We start from the raw sequence: 20,714 nt of genomic DNA, 5'->3' as shown, positions 1-20,714 counted from the left end.
CTTGGCTGGAGAATCCCAGGGACGGGGGAGCCTGGTGGGCTGCCGTCTCTGGGGTCACACAGAGTTGGACACGACTGAAGCCACTTAGCAGCAGCAGAGGGTGCTTTTAAGAGCCATCCTCCTGGTGAAGGCCGGTAATGGAAGGACTAATGACAGTACTGATTAATCACAGCTTGTCTTTGAGGCAACACTTTCATGTTGGAGAATCCTCAGGCTTTCTCCAGCCACTGGCTAAAGCCAGGAGCTGACCCACCCCTGCCCTAATAGTACCAGTTCTTTTTTTTTTTTTTTTTTATAGATTACCTTTCATCTTGGCATCAGGCAGAACTTAATAATCATGGTCTCTGTCTCCAGCTCTGCCCGAGCCTGTGGTTTAGGGACCATGTTGTTAACCTTAATTTTTTTTTCTGCCCCAGGGGAAAAACTGTGGCACCAGAGAAGAAGGGGCCTTATAAACAGAGTCTAGCCCCCCTCGGATCTGCTCTTTGCATACCAAGGCAGCTAATCTAACCATAGTTGCCCTCCTTTGAGAAGTGACTTGGTTAGGCAGCCAGTTGCCCATTTTTGGTACATACATCAGCTACACACATCATCATGATGACTGGTTTTTTTTTTTAAGAGGTTGAAATGACTTAATTAATTGCTTACCTATTGATTGATCTTTGTCCTTATGGTAGATATAAAACTCCGTGAGAGGGACTTTCCTAGTCGTCCAGTGGTTAAGAATCCACCTTGCAATACAGGAGACTCGGGTTTGATCCCTGGCTGGGGAACTAAGGTCCCACATGCCTTGGAGGAACGAAGCCCCCATGGTGCAACTACTGAAGCCAAAGAGCCACGACTAGAGAGACCATGCACCCCAGGGAAAGATCTCGAACGGCGCAATGAAGATCCTGCATGCCGCAACTAAGACCACTGCAACCAAATAAATAAAAATAAATATCAAAAAATAAAGTAAAATAAAATTCCATCAGATCAATTCAGTTCAGTCACTCAGTCATGTCCGACTCTTTGCAACCCCATGAATTGCAGCACGCCAGGCCTCCCTGTCCATCACCAACTCCTGGAGTTCACTGAAACTCACGTCCATCGAATCGGTGATGCCATCCAGCCATCTCATCCACTGTCGTCCCCTTCTCCTCCTGCCCCCAATCCCTCCCAGCATCAGAGTCTTTTCCAATGAGTCAACTCTTCGCATGAGGTGACCAAAGTATTGGAGTTTCAGCTTTATCATCAGTCCTTCCAAAGAACACCCAGGACTGATCTCCTTTAGGATGGACTGGTTGGATCTCCTTGCAGTCCAAGGGACTCTCAAGAGTCTTCTCCAACACCACAGTTCAAAAGCATCAATTCTTTGGAGCTCAGCTTTCTTCACAGTCCGACTCTCACATCCATACATGACCACAGGAAAAACCATAGCCTTGACTAAACGGACCTTTCTTGGCAAAGTAATGTCTCTGCTTTTGAATATCCTATCTAGTTTGGTCATAACTTTCCTTCCAAGGAGTAAGTGTCTTTTAATTTCATGGCTCCAGTCACCATCTGCAGTGATTTTTGAGTCAAAAAAAAATAAAGTCAGCCACTGTTTCCCCATGTATTTCCCATGAAGTGATGGGACCAGATGCCATGATCTTCGTTTTCTGAATGTTGAGCTTTAAGCCAACTTTTTCACTCTCGTCTTTCACTTTCATCAAGAGGCTTTTTAGTTTCTCTTCACTTTCTGCCATAAGGGTGGTGTCATCTGCATATCTGAGGTTATTGATATTTCTCCTGGCAAACTTGACTCCAGCTTGTGCTTCTTCCAGCCCAGCGTTTCTCATGATGTACTCTGCATAGAAGTTAAATAAGCAGGGTGACAATATACAGCCTTGACGTACTCCTTTTCCTATTTGGAACCAGTCTGTTGTTCCATGTCCAGTTCTAACTGTTGCTTCCTGACCTGCATATAGGTTTCTCAAGAGGCAGGTCAGGTGATCTGGTATTCCCATCTCTTGAAGAATTTTCCACAGTTTATTGTGATCCACACAGTCAAAGGCTGTGTAGATCCGTGAGATCAGGGACCTCATTTCTCTTGTTCACCTCTGGGTGCCCCCACACCCAGAACAGTGACCAGCACACAACAGGTATTTAATGAGTTCCTGGATTCATGAACAAATCAATGTCATATAGACCTTGTTCTGGGCCAACCCATTGACCATGGAGAGGCTTCAAGGAGGAGGTAGGCAGTGAAGGATGAGTTCTCCAATGAGACAGGGGCACTCATTCTGGGCAGATCATAAAGCAGACCTAGAGGTGTGGAGGAGGGACTTCCCTGGTGTTCCAGTGATTAAGAATCTGCTTGCCAATGCAGGGGACAAAGGTTTGATTCCTGGTTTGGGAAGATTCCACATGCTGAGCAGAAACAAAGCGTGAGTGCCGAAACTGCTGAAGCCCCCACACTCTAGAGCCCGTGCTTGGCAACAAGAGAAGCCTTCACAATGAGAAGCCTGCACACCGCAACGAAGAGTAGCCTCTGTTCACCGCAACTAGAGAAAGTTCGCATGCAGCGACAAAGAGCCAGGGCAGCCAAAAATAGAGAAATCAATAAACTTAACAAACAAACGAGCAAACAAAAACTAACCGGTTGTCTGCAACCTTCATAAAACTTTCTTCATTCTCCCCAAGTGGAGATCCACACTTGCCTCATCTCAGTAGCCACTTGCTCACATCATTTCTGTTTTCCTCTTTCATGCTGGATTTTTAAACTTTTCCACATTTCATTGTCTTTCAAAAAATATATTTTGTGTGTACTTTTCAGGCACCTAATCCATAAGCATGTAATGAAAAATAAAAAAATATCTTCTTTATCTTTCATTTCTTGGAGCCGAGCTCCAAGGTCATTGACCGAACACCTCTCCACCATGCAGCATGGTGGAAAGAGATGGGATTCACACATTCTGGCCTTACCTTTGCTTGGTGTTTGACTTTAGGCAGGTTCATTTTCCTCCCTAGGTCTCAGTTTCTCCCTCTGGAAAATGAAGGAATTGGGTCATCTTTGGTTTTCTTAACTGTGTTTTATGGAATGCTTATTCCGGTAGATACTCCATCAAAAAAGGGAGGAGGTTGTTGGTCTCATATATTGAGCAAAACAGTGCACCCTTGATCCCCTCACTGAAGATTGATGAAGATCATTTGTGTATTAAAGGCTCTGAGAGATGCTGTAGTTAAGGTTGTTGTTTAGTCACTCAGTCGTGTCTGACTCTACTACCCCATGGACTGTAGCCCACCAGGCTCCTCTGTCCATGGGATTTCCCAGGCAAGAATACTGGAGTGGGTTACCATTTCCTTCTCCCGGGGACCTTCCTGACCCAGGAACAAACCCATGTCTCCTACTTTGGAACGCGTTGGCATGTGGATTCTTTACTGCTGCGCCATCCGAACCCTGTTTAATTTTTTAAGTCACTGTTACTCCAGTGATGGGACAGATAGAATCAGTGATGACAGAATTCTAAAATCTTACAGGACTCTGGCTTAGAGATTCTCTGGATTTGTCTAGAGAGCATTCTTTTGGTTTGAACCTCCTGAGGTTCCAGGAGCAGTGGCACCAGTTGGTTGGGTCTTTTGCCTGCATTTTCCACAGGGAATAGACTGACCTGGGGATCTCAGTCTCTCCCCAGACCCCTCAAACTCACCACCAACTGCGAAGAACATGTAGGCTCAAGAAGGAAGGTGCAGTTACCTCGCATAGTCCCCTTCCAGGATGTCCTGGTCTCCCTCTCTGCATCTCGAATATGAATGTCTTTATCAACCCAGATCTTCTTAGGTTATGGTTCTGCCTCCCCATCCCTCTGTGACAATGAGAGGTCATGTTCCAAAATGAAGTTTTTCTCCAACAGAGCTCCACCCTGACACCGCATCCATATTATTCCCAACATCTGATAAGAGCTTTCCTTTCACAGACCCCTCAATCTCCAGGCTGTTACGTGGAAAATGATTCCATGGTGAATCACGTTGGAATGATAAAGAAAATCCAACACATTTAAACAATTTTTACAAGACTTTTTGGAGACTTTACTGTGCTCATGCCTCATGTGAATCTCTAAGGGGGTGTCAAGAAGGCAGTATTGATCGTGGAGAATGTCCCTCTATAAAGAGTACCAAAAAGCCCTAGGTTCATGAATGTCCAGTTTTGGAAATTCTGCCTTCTCGGGTTTCTTTAAATCTCTAATGCCTGTTTCTTTTGTCTTTACTCTTTTTTTTATCCATCAGTACAAAAACTTGCTGAGGCTCAGGAAGTCTCATAATCCTGTTGTATTGATGTCTTCTTCACAGGGCTATTTGTTCACAAAACCACTTTTTTTTTTTTTTTTTTTGCTGTGTCACACAACATGTGGGATCTTGGTTCCCTGATCAGGGCTTGCCCCCTGTAGTGGAAACTCAGAGTCTTAACCACTGATCTACCAGACAGTTCCCAAAAGCACTTATTAAGTATGTCTTCAGTGAGTCAAGTCCAACACTACTTACTCACTATGTTGTATATCTATCTACTTATCCATCTATCTTTGATCTATCATTTGATCCATAGCCACGTATTATCTAAATATCTTTGTTCTTTGGAGAAACTCCAAAATAGGTGGGAGACAGCTCCTGCCTCCCTCTACAAAATCCAGGGGAGAGGATTTCCTCTCTCCATTCCCTAGAAACTAGGATGTGCCAAGAGGTTAGTGCTGGGCCTAATAGATATCTGCCTAGGATGAAAATCTTGGAGTGACATCGAAACTGTTTAGTAGTTGTCCTGGGGGCAGTGAGCAGTGGTGGTGATGAGAAGAGTAGGGCTCTTGCCGTGCTGAAGCACTGGAATTTCAGCCTCCTAGCCTCCCGTGTCTCTTGCCTACTATTATTCTTGCAGATTCTATGAGTGATCCACTCTCCTGAATATTTATTTTCTGCTTCAGTTGAAGTTAGTTGTTTGGAACCAAGAATCCTGACCACTCTTGTCAAATCCTTGCATCTGTCCATCCATCCATCAGTTATTCATCTATTCCTCTAACACAACAGACAGTGAGCTAGGCTCCAGCGTTATGCAAAGGTGCAAAGGTGAATAAATCGACAGTAACAGGAAATAGCAGCAAATGGATGCTCTATTTAAACAAGGGAATTTGAAGACAGAATTTCACAAAGGAACAGTGAACAAAGGCTATGTTTAGGAAAAGGAATGGTTTGGTACCCTGGAACCGGACATATTACCACTGCTAGGCATGAAGGGGTGAGGGGAGGCAAGCCATTTTCAGAGTCCAGAGACAGCGTGTAGAGAGGCTTCCTGGCAGCAGCTGTGGCCTTGAGTGAGGGACACAGGCAACCTGTGATGACCTGGCATGGAAAGGACCAGAGGATAAATACCTTGTCCACACACACCGCCCTCCCTCTGATCTCATGCCAGAGCCAGAGAAAACACTGAGTTGGCCCATACGGGTCAGCCTCCTGGGCACAGAGCAGGTGGGAGAAAGGGAGAGGGTAGATCCGGACAGCCAAACAGAAGACACAGTGCAACGATGTCACTTTTCCTCTCAAATTTTTCTTGTAGATTCTTAGTTACCTGGTATCCCGAACATTTATTTTCTGCCTCACTTAGGGTCAGTTGTTTGCAATCAAGAATCTGGCAGGTGCAAGTAAAGATCCCACATGCCACATCTAAGGCCCGGCACAGCCTAAATAAATAAATACTAAAAAAAAAAAGAGAGAGAATTTGGCAAGCATATCCATCCAAACATCATCCATCCATCCCCTCATCCACTCATCCATCCAAATATCTATCTAAACATCATCTATCCATCCATCCATCCATCCAAACCATCCAATATATCCAACATCCATCCCTCCACATATCTATCCAAGCATCATCCACCCACCCATCCAATATATCCAACATCTAGCCATCCATCCATCTACTACCAGTGGGTTTATGCTATGCTCAGATGAAAGTCAGTATTAATGACCTATAAGACGTCCCGTGACTTGCAGAACTCCCCTCCCCAATTGCCCACCCGTCTTTGTCTCCCTCTACTCTTCTAGTTTCCTCTACTCTGGCCACACAGCTTGCCATGCTCTACTCCAGATAAGTCCTGCCTCAGCACCTTTATTCATGATGTTCCCTCTTCATGGAACACTTTATCCTTATGTGTCCCCCCGGCTTCCTCCCTTCCTTCTCCCACGTTTTTACTCAAATGTCACCTCCCCTGTCCTCCTTTCATCAAATGGCAACCCCTCTTCACCACTCTCTCTTATTTTGCTTCTTAACACATTTCCCCATCTCACAGACTCTGTATTACTTGTCTTTCTTGTTTTATCGTGTGTTCTCCATGCCCACCCCACAACCTCCCAGCGGAATGTAAATTCTACAATGAAGGGATTTTTGAAGTTTAGTTTATTGCTGTGTCCCAGAGAATCCCTGCCACACAGAACGTGTTTGATAAATATTTGTGGAATATAACTATCTGTATCTCTATCTATCTATCTAAGTAAGTGAAAGTCCCTCAGCTGTGTCTGACTCTTTGTGACCCCATGGACTATACAGTCCATGGAATTCTCTAGGCGAGAACACTGGAGTAGGTAGCCTTTCCCTTCTCCAGGGCATCTTCCCTGGAAGATGAGCATATATTCATTTTATATATATATATACTTTTTATATATATATAAAATAGATAATCAACAAGGGCATACTCTGTAGCACAGAGAACTCTACGCAGTACTCTGTGATAACCTGTATGGGAATGAATCTGGAATAGAAGAGCTATATGAATATGTATAACTAAATCACTTTTGCTGTACTTCTGAAACTAACACCATGTAAATCAACTATATTCCAATATAACACATATTTTTAAAATTTGTTGAATAAATGAATTAAGATATGGATGCAGCTCTATGAAAGTTGCAGATTTTCCAGGACTTCCCTGATGGTCCAGTGGCTAAGACTCTGTGTTCCCAAAGCAGGGATCCCTGGGTTCAATCCCTCGTTAGGGAAATAGATCCCACATGCTGCAACTAAGATCTGGCTATGCTGCTGTGTTCATTGCTCAGTCATGTCTAATTCTTTGTGACCCCATGGACTGTAGCCCACCAGGCTCCTCCGCACGTGGAATTCTCCAGGCAAGAGTACGAGAGTGGATAGCCATTCCCTTCTCCAGGGGATCTTCCCGACACAGGGATTGAACCTGAATCTCCTGCACTGCAGGCAGATTCTTTACCATCTGAGCCACCTGGGAAGTCCTAAGATCCAGCAGAACCAAATAAATATTAAAAAAAAAAAGAGAGAGAGAGAGAATGTTTCAGATGTGCTTTTGGAGGGGAATTCAGCCGATCTGTGAGAGTTACTGCAGACTCAGGGCATCCCTTGTGCTCCCCAGGCTGAAACTGAAGTGAGAGTTAATATGCTACTTGTGCCCTCAGGAAGCGTCCTGAACTTTCCATGCATGCCGGCGACTTGGCTCTCAGTGACTCCTTGTCCTCCTTCGGAAAACCTGCGGGCAAGGGAGGGAAAAACTGAACACTTCACACATTGCATCTTCAAAGCACTTAATAAACATTCAAGTCATTAATTCCCTCGGCTCTCTGGGAAGCGGATTTTATTGTTTCTCTTCTGGCAAAGGGGCAATGAGTGTGCTGGGGAATTCCGTCGTTTTCCCAGGACCATGGAACGAGCTGTGAGTGGTGCCAGAATGGCATTGGCATCCTCTGAGTTTCTGGCCGGGAGGCCTGCCGTCTCCCTGTGGTGGGCAGAGGAGCGGAATCAGATGGGAAGCAGGACAGACTGCCTTAGAGGGCGTCCTCCCATTTTCAGAGGATTATGGGAGCTGGGCGCCTGCGAGGTTGCACAGAAATGGGAATGTACCTGGGCCCATCTTTCCTCCAGGGTTCCAGATCTAAGTCAAGGCTTAAGTGTAAACTTTACAAAGCCCGAGTATATGAACTCTCCCAATACAGTGCGTGCATACTACGTCACTTCAGTTGTGTCTGACTCTTTGCAACCCTGTGGACTGTAGCCCACCCGACTCCATCCATGGGGTTTTCCAGGCAAGAATACTGGAGCAAGTTGCCATGCCCTCCTCCAGGGGATCTTTCAGACCCAGGGATCGAACCTGCATCTCTTACATCTCCTGCATTGGCAGGCGGGTTCTTTACCACTTTATGACTTCTGCAACCTGGGAAGCCCGAATCCCAATGTAGACCATGACATGATGGGAACCAGATGCAGAACTGAATTTGTATGCCTGGCTCATCAGAGTCCCTCCATAGACATAACTCCTATACTCTAGGTTTTCCTTTATTTCTTCTCTAGCAGAATTTACCTGTCTGATTTCCCATACCATCAATACTCTACTCTCCGGGAGAATGGTTATCAAAGTACTCTATGTTAATAATATTGATGGCTGTTCCAGGAAATCCATATTCTTATAGGTATTATCTCCATGCTGATATTTTTCTATATATATGGACTAAAATTTGGGAGACCTGAGTTTTATTTTTATAAATAAAAGTCAAAATAGTTGTGGCATGTGGAATCTTATTTCCCTGACCTGGGATCAAACCCAGGCCCCCTACAATTGGGACTGCAGAGTCTTAGCCACCAGACCACCAGGGAAGTCCTGAGATCTGAGTTTTAGGTTCTGCCACTAACTTGCCAGCTATCAAGGTGGGTCTTCCTTTCCCAGCTGTGGAATAAATAAGAGTAAAGAATATAAATACTCAATATGTGTATCATCCTACTTACTGCCCACAATTCCTGAGACAGGAACTATTTTTTTTCTTCCAATTTTACAGATGAGGAAACTGAGGCACAGAGGGGTTGAGTGATTCATCTCAGACTCAGAGCTGGAAGGTATCAGAAATGGTATTTTAATCCAGGCCAGTCTTGGGTTCATAACACCTATAGTAAAGTGATTGATTTGAACCAGACATGGGGAAAGACGTCAGCGAAAAAGTCAGTTCCATTGTAGCTTGTATTAAAATAACTTTCCTCCCGAAACGTTGAGAAACACTGACATAAATACATGTAACAACTGTTTATAAGAATTGGAATGCACCAGCACAGAATTGGTGGAAATATGAAATGCTAGGGAGAAGCGAAGGAGATCCTTATCTTAGCCTTTTTCCTGAAGACTTTGGTTAATTCCATGGTTATTTATGGAATAGAAAATGAGCAGAAACTGGCCATCTTGCTGGGCTGAGGATTCAAGAGGTTAGACTTTTCAGACTTCCAAAGTGGCTGGAAGTTGAGAAGCATATTGTAGAAAGGAGGGAACCACAGAGACATGAACCCCAAATCTGATGGCTTCTCTTCATTTTACTACTACTCTAGTCCAAGCCATTGGTATTTTATAAAGACAATGACCACAGCCTCCTGTCTGGTCTTTGCGATTCCATCTCTCCTTTTCAGGTTTTCTCAGCATAGTGCAGCCAGAGGTCTCTTTAAATAAAAACAGGCATCTTGGGATTTCCCTGGTGATTCAGTGGTTAAGACTTTGCACTCCCAGTACAGAGGGCACAGGTTCGATCCCTGGTCTGGGAACTAAGATTCCACATGCTACGGCGCGGCCAAGTGAAACAAAACAAACCAACCATGAATCTTATTATATCCTTCTAATTGCCTCCCAGTATTCTTAGCCTATAATCCAAAGTCCTTGCCATGAACCACAAAGCACTGGATAATCCGACCACTGACTCACTGGCTCCTATCTCTCTTTCCTCGACCTTGACTCTGACTACTTTGCCTCCTTGCTATTTCTCAAATATGCAGACTCCTCTCGTCCTCAACTAAACCATGTATTTGCCCTTCCTTTTCCTCCTAGCACTGTTCCCTCAGATTTTCCACATGGCTTCTTAATGGTCTCTGCTCAAATGTCACCTAATCATCAGAGAGACTATCTCTGGACAACTCTGCAAGAGGACCCTCCACCCCCACTCTATTCCTTTACTTGATTATTTTTTTTCCAGAGCCCTTATTCCTTTATATAATTGTTCCATAAATTTTCTATTGTTGCATGAAAAAAAAATCACCACTAACTGAGTGGCTTAAAACAGCATACATTTAGGGACTTCCCTGACGGTCGAGTGGGCTTCCCTGGTGGCTCAGCCAGTAAAGAAGCCCTGGGTTGGGAAGATCTCCTGGAGAAGGGAATGGCTACCCACTCCAGTATTCTTGCCTGGAGAATCCCTTGGACAGAGGAGCCTGGTGGGCTACAGTCCATGGGGTCGCAAAGAGTTAGACACGACTGAGCGACTAACACTTTACTTCACTTCCCTGATGGTCCAGGGGCTAAGACTCTGCGCTCTCAGTGCAGGGGACTCAGGGTTCGATCATTGGTCAGGAAACTAGATCTCACACGTCACAACTGAGTGTTCGCATGCTGCAACTAAACATCCTACATGCTTCAAAGAAGACTGAAGATCTTGCATGCCGCAACTGAGACCTGGCGCAGTCAGATAAATAAATATTATAAAAGCACACATTTATTAGTTCACCATTTCTTTGTGTCAAGAGTCTAGTCTTCTGCTTAGGGTCTCAAAAGGCTGCTATCAATGTGTTGTCTGGGCTGCATTCTCATCTGGGGGCTCAACTGGGTAAGGATCCACTTCCAAGCTCACTGAGGTTATCGGAATAATTAATTTCCTTGTAGTCATAGGGACGGAAGCCCTGGGATTATTACTCAGTGTCAGCTGGAGGCCACCCAGCTCCTAGAGGCTGCCTGTAAGTTGACTGACACGACTGCTCCCTTCATCACACCAGGCAGGACAGTCTTCAGAGTGAGTCAGCTAGCAAGATTGTTTTATGTGGATGCACAGAAATAACAGCCCGCCACCACTGCCGTATTTTACTGGCTAGAAGCAAGTCGTGGGACTTCCCTGGTGGTCCAGCGGTTAAGAATCTGTCTGCCAACGCAGGGGATGTGGGTTCCATCTCTGGTCTGGGGGGACCCCACGTGCTTCAGAGCAAATAAGCCCATGCACCATAACTATTGAGCCCACTTGCCTAGAACCTGTACTCCTCAACAACAGAAGTGACTGCTAGAAGTCTGCGCACGGTAAGGAAGAGTAGCCCCCGCTCTGTAACTAGAGGAAGCCCACACACAGCAATGAAGACCCAGCACAGCCATAAATAAAACAAATGAACTTTTTAAAAAAAACTAAAAGAAAGAGAAAAAAAAAAAAAAGCAGTCCCAAGTCCTATTCATACTAAAGGGGAGGGAATTATGCAAAGCTGTGAACACTGAGTGGCAGGAACGATGGAAGGGGGAACCTGTCCATCACAATGATATTCTATATTTCTTCATTTATTGGTATATTATATGTCCCACTAGTTAGGAACCTCCAAGAGTACACGACTTTATGTGTCTTGGTGATTCTATCTCCAGCACCTGGAAACATTATTGGCACACAGTAAGTGCTTAAAATATATTTCTTGACTGAATAAATGAAATAAAGAAGTTCACCAGCTGTCTTGTAAAATGCAGTTTTCCAAGAAAACCAGCTTTTGGTTAATTAAGAGCTGTCATTCAAAATGGCTAGAATCAGCAGATCTCACAAGCATATTCTGTTTTTTAATGTATCTGCTCCAAGACACCAGAGAAAACATGCCCATCGTTAGTCTGGTTGGGTGTTGGAGAACTGCTTGGTGTGGAAGAGGGTGTGTGTATGAGGCTTTGTCCTCGGTTGGGATAAGTCAACCCCAGAGTCATCCGAAAGCTAATCACGGGGGCTGGTTTTGGCATTGGAATGGCCTTTTCTCACTGTGACCTTTGTGATTAATACACCAGATTCATAAATACACATATGCATTATCCACATATCCATTTTTATATCAATAGAAAATGCATTCCAGATGTGTGTTGGAGGTGATAGGCTTTGTGCTGCTGACTTTTTATTTTCTGTTAGGTCTCAGCCCGGCCAGGCACACAGCCTATTGTTTTTATATCAAAAAAGGCAGGTCGTACCTGCTTAATAAGTCGAAGGAATTCGCCGCAACCTGGGGGAACTGTAGGAATGTGGTTTTCAGATCCGATTAGAGAGATGTGGCCAGGTCCCCAGGGTTCTCAGGTTCAGCTGCCTCAGCCTACAATGTCATTCATTGTCTCCCAGGCCTTGTGCTAAAAGATCCCGGTTTTTGCCACCTTTCTTTTGTAGCCTATGTGTGCAGCCCCAGAGTACACCAAGAGGGGAATTTACCACTGAGCTTTCTATTAGCTTTCTTGTTGTTCAGTTGCTGAGTCATGTGTGGCTCTTTGTGACTCTGTGGATTGCAGAACGCCAGGTTTCCCTGTCCTTAACCATGTCCCGGAGCTTGCTCAAACTCATGTCCATTGAGTTGGTGATGCCATCCAGCTATCTCATCCCTGGTTGCCCTCTTCTCCTCCTGCCCTCAATCTTTCCCAGCCAATGAGTTGGCTCGTTGCATCAGGTGGCCAAAGGATTGGAGCTTCAGCATCAGTCCTTCCAATGAATATTCAGGGTTAACTTTCTAGTCGTCAATTGTTTCCATCAATGTTCTTTGTGATGGCTCTTATAGGGTTTTAGAAAAGGGAAGAGAAGTTCAAATCTCCCTCAAAGTTGAGGAGTCTTTACTTTTTGACTTTGGGAGTGGCAGAGAGCTCTCTGGAGCATGCACTTTAGGGTCAGAATCTTGATCTGGCCGTTCACTAGCTGTGCGACCTCGGGCAAGCCCCTTGACCTCTCTGAGCCTCTGATGGCTCTTCTGTATATTGTAGATCTTAACACTTCATATCTCTTGGTTTATTTACTTTTTTAAAATTTGTGGCTGCTCTAGATCTTCGTTGAGGCATGTGGGCATCTTTAGTGGTGTCACACAGGCTTAATTGTGGTACACGGGATCTTAGTTCCCTGGCCAGGGATCGAACCCAGGCCCCCTGCAATGAGAGTGCAGAGTCTTATCCACTGGGCCACCAGGGAAGCCCCATTCTTGGCTTTTTTTGAAAATGAAATGAGATGATGGCCTGGAAAACTCTTAGCACAGGGTCTGGTACATAGCAAACTCCTAATAAGGGCTAATATTATTACAACTACTATCAATATTATTATAATTTAACTTAAACCTGGACCCTGCTCTGATTTCCCTATGCAGGTTTGTTGGTTTAGAAGTGAGTGTGAGCAAAATGCATTCTGGAAGTGCTCCCTTAAATTTTCTCTTGAAACATCCCTGTTCAGAGCCCTGGAAACAAGGACCATGTCCTAATATTCTGGAGCCACATTAGTGACTTTGAACTCTAGGTACATTTATTATTATGTTTTTTTCTTTTCTCTTTGGAAGGGCCCTGCTGATTTAGGGCAGCCCCAGATCAGAGGTGTAAAGTGAAATCCTGGGCTCTGGAGCCAAAGTTGACTCAAGTTTTCCCTTTGATGTGTGCCTTTCTCCTTGCGCTGGGTGGACCCCAGCTGGACACACGCTAGGCACTCAATTAACATGTGTTGAGTGAGTGGCTGGAGGAGAGGGCGCTTAGCCAATAGTCATCCTTGAGGAGGTAATAATATGCTAATGACATTGACACTCATATGCATCATTTTCCTGGTGCTTGGGTCTTTCCACAGCCTGGCTGCTCTGTATGGGTCTCTCATTTACTCCTCACGGAATATTCTATGAGGGGGACGCAATGATGCCTTCTTAAGAGATCAGAATATTGAGATTTACCCTAACATCCCCTGATGGTAAGGGACTGAGCCTGGATTCAAACCCAGGGGTCTGATTAAAGAGCTCTTGGAGACTTCTCTGGTGGTCCGGTGGTTAGGACACCACACTTCCAAGGGGATTTGGTCTCTGGTTGGGGATGAGACAGCAAAAGAGACACTGATGTATAGAACAGTCTTATGGACTCTGTTGCAGAGGGAGAGGGTGGGAAGATTTGGGAGAATGGCATTGAAACATGTATAATATCATATATGAAATGAGTTGCCAGTCCAAGTTCGATGCACGATACTGGATGCTTGGGGCTAGTGCACTGGGACGACCCAGAGGGATGGTATGGGGAGGGAGGAGGGAGGAGGGTTCAGGATGGGGAACACATGTATACCTGTGGCAGATTCATTTTGATATTTGGCAAAACTAATACAATTTGTAAAGTTAAAAAAAAAAAAAGATTCCACGTGTAACATGGAATGTGCTACATAAGATTCCATATGTAGCCTGGTCAAAGAAAAGAAAAAAGGCTTTTTTTTTTAACCTCTGTGTGCCATGTCATAGGCCCCCTGACACAGCTGTCCAAACGTTCGAGCTTTGAGCTGGCCTCGTGTTGAAGTTCCCAAGGAGGTACTGTGCTTCCTTTCAGTCTGGAATGATCCATGTAGAAACATGCAACCAGAATAGCAACGTTTCAATCCTCTCTCTTTTACATAAAGGGAACAGATTAAAACAGATCATGCTCTTAAGGAATTCTGCCAAACCTTTAAAAAGAATGAGACAGATTTGAATCATTGGACAAGTGTATAGGTGTTGTATCTGTGTTTCTATATACAAAGGAAAAAAGTTCTGTAAGAGATGGTTAGATTTTATGTGTATAATTTTAGTTTAAAAATTAGACTTATTTCATTTAGCTTATGTATATTTTTAAATGAAACAAGAAATCAGAGCATATTAAAGGGTATACAGTAAAGATGCCTTTCTTCCCTTGTCCAGAGAGACCAGGTCCCCCAAGAAGCGAGCAAAGCTTTCAATTCCTTGTGTGTCTTTTTAGAAAAAATGAATTATCAGAGGCTTCGATTAGGAGGAGGGGAATTTTCCTTCTCATGCATATCTGTTTTGCATCCATTGTTGAAGCTTTTGATAACAAGCTTGGTATAAAGAAAATTAAGGTGCTAAATAGCAATCATTTTGCTGAGGGTACAGGTTCAATCCCTAATCAGGAACTAAGATCCTGAAAGCCCAAGACATGCTGCACACACAGGAAAACAAAACAAAAGTAATCATTGAAGGACACAAATACTCCCCTTTCAACCTTATATCCCCGCTTCAGAAATAGATGCTCAGAAACAATCCTTTACCTGGGATATCTAGCTGTGTTCTCTGGTTCTCCGGGAGGTATGACAGTTGATCCTTCAACTCCAACAGAGGAGAAGATGGTGGGGAGGCCTTTGATCTCTGGTCCCATCACCTTGATATTTCTCCATGGCAACCACCCTGCCTCAAGTTATGGAGAATGGTCCCATTGTTCCACTATCCCCATCTTCATTCCACCTTAATTACTAGTGGGGTTCACTTCGTTATTGGAGATTTGGTTATTGGAATCGAACTCTCAATAGTGATTAAATTTTATTGTTAATCTTGCCCTTTCTCTATCTATCTACCTACCTAACTTGCTATCCATCAATCCATTTATCCATCCATTCACTTCTCTGACCATTCATCCATCCATCTACCCATCCATCCATCCTTCTTATTATCTGTCTGTCTATCTATCTACCTAACTTTCTATCCATCCATCCAATCCACCCATCCACCATTCTTTCTTTTCATCTATCTAATGATCTATCCATCCATCTATCTTCGGATTCGCTGACCTTTCTCCATGACATCTGCACCTGATGACTGTCTGTCTCCATTGGTCACATCCTCTCCTGATTTTTCTCACCCCTAAAGCTTTGTCTGTGCTGTTCCCACTGCCTTGAGTGCCTCTTCCTGTCCCCTCACCTCTGGTTAACCCTGCTGAGATGTTACTCTCTCCAGGATTCTTACTTCATTCACCAAACCATCCACCCTAGTGGCTTCCATACCTTAGTATTTATCACATTGTATGGCAATCGTCCATTGCCTTACCTGTAACCCCTCCCCCAGAACCTGAGCACCTGGAGAACCGGACCTGTGTTCTGTCCAGTGTTAACTCTTTCGTGGAGTGCATTGTCAACATAGAGGAGATCTGTGGACACATTCATGTACCACATTTATTGAGCAGCCACTCTGTGTCAGGCATTATAGTCACAAACCAAACGAGAGGATTCTTACCCTCAGAGAGCTTCTGTTCTAATGTGAGTGGCTGAACGGACACTGGGCTCTAGAACGCAGTGTGGAACGTCTTGTGGTGGTCCAGGCACCGCTGGCATTCCCATCTCTGTGCGTTTGGACGTCCTCTTCCCATGCTTCCAGCACACTTTCTCTCCTGTCTGCTTAACTCCCACACCAAGGCTGGGGCGGAAATCACTGTGGTAGGTCCCTATGTCGGTGATCCTCTCGTACCTTGAAAATTCCATCAAAGCAGGGTCTTGGGCGTGTGGGCACCTTTCAGAACATCGGCCCCCAGGGAACCAGGAGACTGTCTCTCACTTTCCCTCCAGCAGCTTTAGGATCCAGGTCCAGGCTGGGCAGATGAGAAGGCCTTTAGCAAACATACACTAGAGAAGGAGAGGAATCATGTTCTCAGTCTCTCTGCTTCTGGCCGAGGAAGGATTGTGTTTTTGGGGGCCCTTTTGCACAATTCTGATCTCATCCTCTGCTTGACGATGTGATTACTTTAACTTTCAGAGACTGTTGGGCGAGGCCTGGCCGGGCGCTCTGCGATTATCCAGAAACGTATTTCTAGAGAAGTGCCAAGTGACCTGCTGGAACTTGCAGGGTCCAGCGATGTTAAATAACATGTACTTTGTTTATTAACAACATTGATGGATTCTTCTGTTAAAAGAGCCATTCCTTTCCCACATAGAGAATGTTTAAATGAAGTTTTGTCCAAAAAACAAACATTTATGCCATAGATGCACAACTGGAAATTTTTTTGTGGGGTAAGGGGGATTTATCCAGGCTTAAGGAGAAGTTGGAGATGGGTATTGAACAGGGAAACAGAAGAGAAAGAGAAAAATCTGGACAGGCTGCCTTCCTCCCTGGTTAGGGCTTGGAAAGATCCTGTCTGTGGCTATAATATTTTGCCCAATTGGGTCTGGTGAAGTCCCAGTTGGCTCTTCAGCAGAGTGACTGTGTTTCTGAAAAGGGGCATTCTGCCTAGAATGCATGGCTCCTAACTTCTGTTCCAGTTGTTGTTTCTCTACCCATATGGTCTCTCAACCCAAGGGCATGATTCTAGACATTGCTCTTTTTTTTGAATCAAAGATGGTGGAAAAAAAAAGTTCGTTTTCTGAGAGTCACAGGTAAGCTTGCTGGACTCCTCTTGTGTGCTCTATAAAATTAAATCTAGTACAGGAGTAGCTAACTCAAAAAAGTTCTAGGGCTGGGCAGGTAGCACAAAGGAGTGATGCTGATCAAAGGTGCATCAGATGGACTGGCAGGAAACAGAAGATGCTTTCCAGCTGGGTCATCTGATGGAAGCTTCCTCAAGGGACTGCTTACAGGTGTCCGGGAAGGATGAAGGCAACTAAAGAGGTAGAAGAAAACCAAGAAGAATAGTAAGAGACTTCCCTGGCGATCCAGTGCTTAAGACTGTGCTCCCAGTGTGGGGGGCTTGAATTCAATCCCTGATCAGGGAACTGGATCCCACATGCAACATCTAAGACCAGGCACAGCCAAATAAATAAATGAAAAAAAAGAAGATTGGTGAGGTACCCTGAGACTAGTAACATATGGGGGCACCTACCTCCCCTAGGCTGAAAGAGAAGTTACTGAAGACGGTGATTCTATGGAAGAGGCCCTCAGAGGACTGGAGCCCTGACCTTGGGTAGAGTCTAGTGCAGGGCAGTCTAGATCATGGGTAGAGTGGAGTCTAGTCTAGTGTAGTCCACCTTCTGAGACTTTTTGACACCACAGGGAGGTATATATGGGGGAGTATATACCACAGGTTCTCCACACCGATATTTCTTCCCCATTTCTCCTGTTGGCTAAGTCTAACTTGAAGCCAAAGAAGGGACCCACACAGATCCATCAAGATCCATCTCCAGGGGCACAGAGTAGGGTGGGGAAGGGTGGAGAGTGACTGTAAAGGGACAGATGAAAGATCCTGAAGATGGTACTCAGGATATTTCATTTCCGCAGAAAAAATGGATACCCTTTTCCCTGTAAATCATGGCCTGCTTTGCTCACCTTAATTTCTCCCATTCTCTGAAAGGGTAACGACAACAACATCAACAATAACAAACCAGCATCCACCAAGGGACCTCCCTGGTAGTCCAGTGGTTAATACTGTGCTTCCTCCTCAGAGGGCGCAGGTGCGGTCCCTGGTCAGGGGACTAAAACCCTGCGTGCCGTGCAGCAAAGCCAAGCAGAGCACAACAACAACAGAAACCAGACCAACCAACCAGACAAGCAAGAAACAGAAAGACAAAGCCACTCGAAATATCCACAGACCACCCCCTAGAGAGTCATGAGGATTAAATGAATCAATTCATATAATGAGCTTAGAATATTTCATTATTATTTAGTCCCTCAGTCATGTCTCACTCTTTCGTGACCCCATGGACGGTAGCCTGTCAGGCTCCTCTGTCCATGGGATTTCCAAGGAAGAATACTGGAATGGACTGCCATTGCCTTCTCCAGGGGATCTTCCTGACCTAGGGATTGAACCCAGAGAATCCTTAGTGGGTGGCTTCTTTACCACTGAGCCATCTGGGAAGCCCTCAAGTAAGTGTTAAGTTTTGTTTTGTTGTTACGCCACCCTGATCCTTCTTTGTTTCTCTACTTTTGAAAGAGAGGTGGGTGTGAGATCTATTTTCCAGTCCCTTTAATTCTTCTGTAAGTAAAACAACCCAGAGAAGTCAATGGTAAAGAGCACCAGCCTCTGAGGAACAATGTAAGGAGACACCAGGGAGTGGTGGGGACTGTGGCAAAGTTCAGCATCTCTTCTCAAGGGACCACCCACCGCTCAGCTCCAGCCAAGATAACCTCATAGGGATGTAGGCTGAGGTTGCCAGAACTTTCAAGGTTTCAAGAAAAGCTGAAAAACTGAAATTTTTCTGTGAAAGTGTCTGATTTTTCAGTGCTGGCGAGCAATTGAAAATTGTAAAAAAATATGTCGTCTGCGCCAACTGTCTGTGAGCCAAGTAAAACAGGTCTGGGGGCTGGATCCGGCTTACATGTAGCCAGTTGCGGTCTTCTGCTAAGTTTACGCCCCATGGACCCGAGGAAGCTGTTGGCTTCTCCAGGGAGCAGGAGCGTGACCTTGACTCTGGGCAGAAGGCTCTTTAGTGAGGTCTGAACTGAAAGCTCAGAGATAAGACTAAAGCATCCTGGACCTAAACCATAAGAGCTGGAAGGATGCAGAGGAAGGGACGACATTTAGCGGGTGGCAAGGGCGGGGTGGGGTTTTTCAAGAAAGGGACTCGCGGGCTGGATTTTACTGGAAGCCTGAACAGTTTTGGTACCACATTCTTGCGCCAACTTCTGGTTTCATCTAGATGACTCGGTGGAGTCATTTTCATTCTGTTCAGTTTTTTATTTTTTTTCAAATGTCCTTGTGGGGGCAAGGAGAGTTAAAATCCAACTCCGCGATATTACATAAATCAAGGAATTAGCATCAGCACGCATCCCCTGACTCTTCTCCGGAGAAACTGGGCTGCAGGCGAGGCTGCCCCATGCTTCGAAGCTGTTCGACTTAATACACCCCTGGAGTGGGTTCAAGCTCTCTTCCTGCTTCCTTCCCTTAAAAGAAGAAGAAGAAGAAAAAAATGCCGTTTTGAATTCCTCATCTTTGGAGAGAGATGGGAGCACACAGTTGTGCATAGAAACCCTCTCCCTGCACACACATCTGTTATACACATTGCCACGGTGTACTCTGCTTGTTCAACAATGAACAAAATGATTTCCTCTCATTACTTCCCGTGTTGCTTCAAAACCGCACTCGGAAAACTAAAACCACCGAGGGGAGCTCAGCCAATCAAACCTCCTCGCTGGCCCCAGTTTAGGGGCTTGGGGGTGGCGGGCAAGGGGGAGGCACGGGGGTGCAGGGAGCTGAGGTAACCTGTGGACGAGGGAACAGAGCCGTGGTTGTGACGGATCGCTGTTGCTTCCTGTGTGTCTTTTTGTGTGTCTGTGTGTGTGGGTCCGTGTATATGTCTATACAAATGTCTGTGGGGCTGTCTGGGTGTCTGTCTGTCTGATTATCTATTTGTTGTGTCAATTTATGTGTCACGTGTCAATTTATTTTATTTTATTACTGTTTTCCAACTTTATTGAGATATTATTGACATGTGCTCCGTGTTAGTTTAAGGTGTACCATGTGACGATTTGATGCCTGGGTGTATTGGGAAATGATTACCACACCAAGGTTAGTTGGCACCTCCATCTCCTCATATAATTGCCTTTTTTTTTTTTTTTAAATGTGTGATGATTAACACTTAAGATCCACTCTCCTAACAACTTTCAAGTATGTAATACAGCAGTGTTTTGTTTTGTTCTGTTTTTGGCCATGCCACGCGGCATGCAGGATCTTAGTTCCCCGCCCAGGGATTGAACCTGTGCCCCCTGCATTGAGAGGAAGTCTCAGTATAATAGAGTATTGTTAAGTATAGTCACTGTGCTGTACATTAGATCTTCAGGATAGACCCACTCGTTCCTCTGCACGTGCTGTATCCCTCTGAGGAATAAGGTCGTTTTGTGGTGGTTCAGACGGTAAAGAATCCACGTGCAATGTGGGAGACCTGTGTTTGATCCCTGGGTTGGGGAGATCCCCTGGAGGAGGTCACAGTAACCCACTCCAGTATTCTTGCCTGGAGAATCCCCAGGGCCAGAGAAGCCTGGTAGGCCACAGTCCATGGGGTCGCAAAGAGCTGGACACGACTGAGTGACTTAGCACAGCACC

General features: G+C 45.0%; 1 long non-coding RNA gene and 1 other non-coding gene across 4 annotated transcripts in view; one reads left to right on the top strand and one right to left on the bottom strand.

Moving 5' to 3' along the window:
- Positions 1–20,714, top strand: part of LOC133228883 (uncharacterized) — a 155,990-nt gene that overhangs the window by 67,673 nt on the left and 67,603 nt on the right. The window lies entirely within an intron of this gene.
- Positions 12,870–12,942, bottom strand: TRNAE-CUC (transfer RNA glutamic acid (anticodon CUC)). The gene has a single exon. It is a non-coding gene; the product is annotated as a tRNA-Glu (tRNA).

The sequence above is a fragment of the Bos javanicus genome, chromosome 17 (assembly GCF_032452875.1).
Source record: "Bos javanicus breed banteng chromosome 17, ARS-OSU_banteng_1.0, whole genome shotgun sequence".
Lineage (NCBI taxonomy): Eukaryota > Metazoa > Chordata > Mammalia > Artiodactyla > Bovidae > Bos > Bos javanicus.
This window is presented reverse-complemented; position numbering and strand designations above follow the sequence as displayed.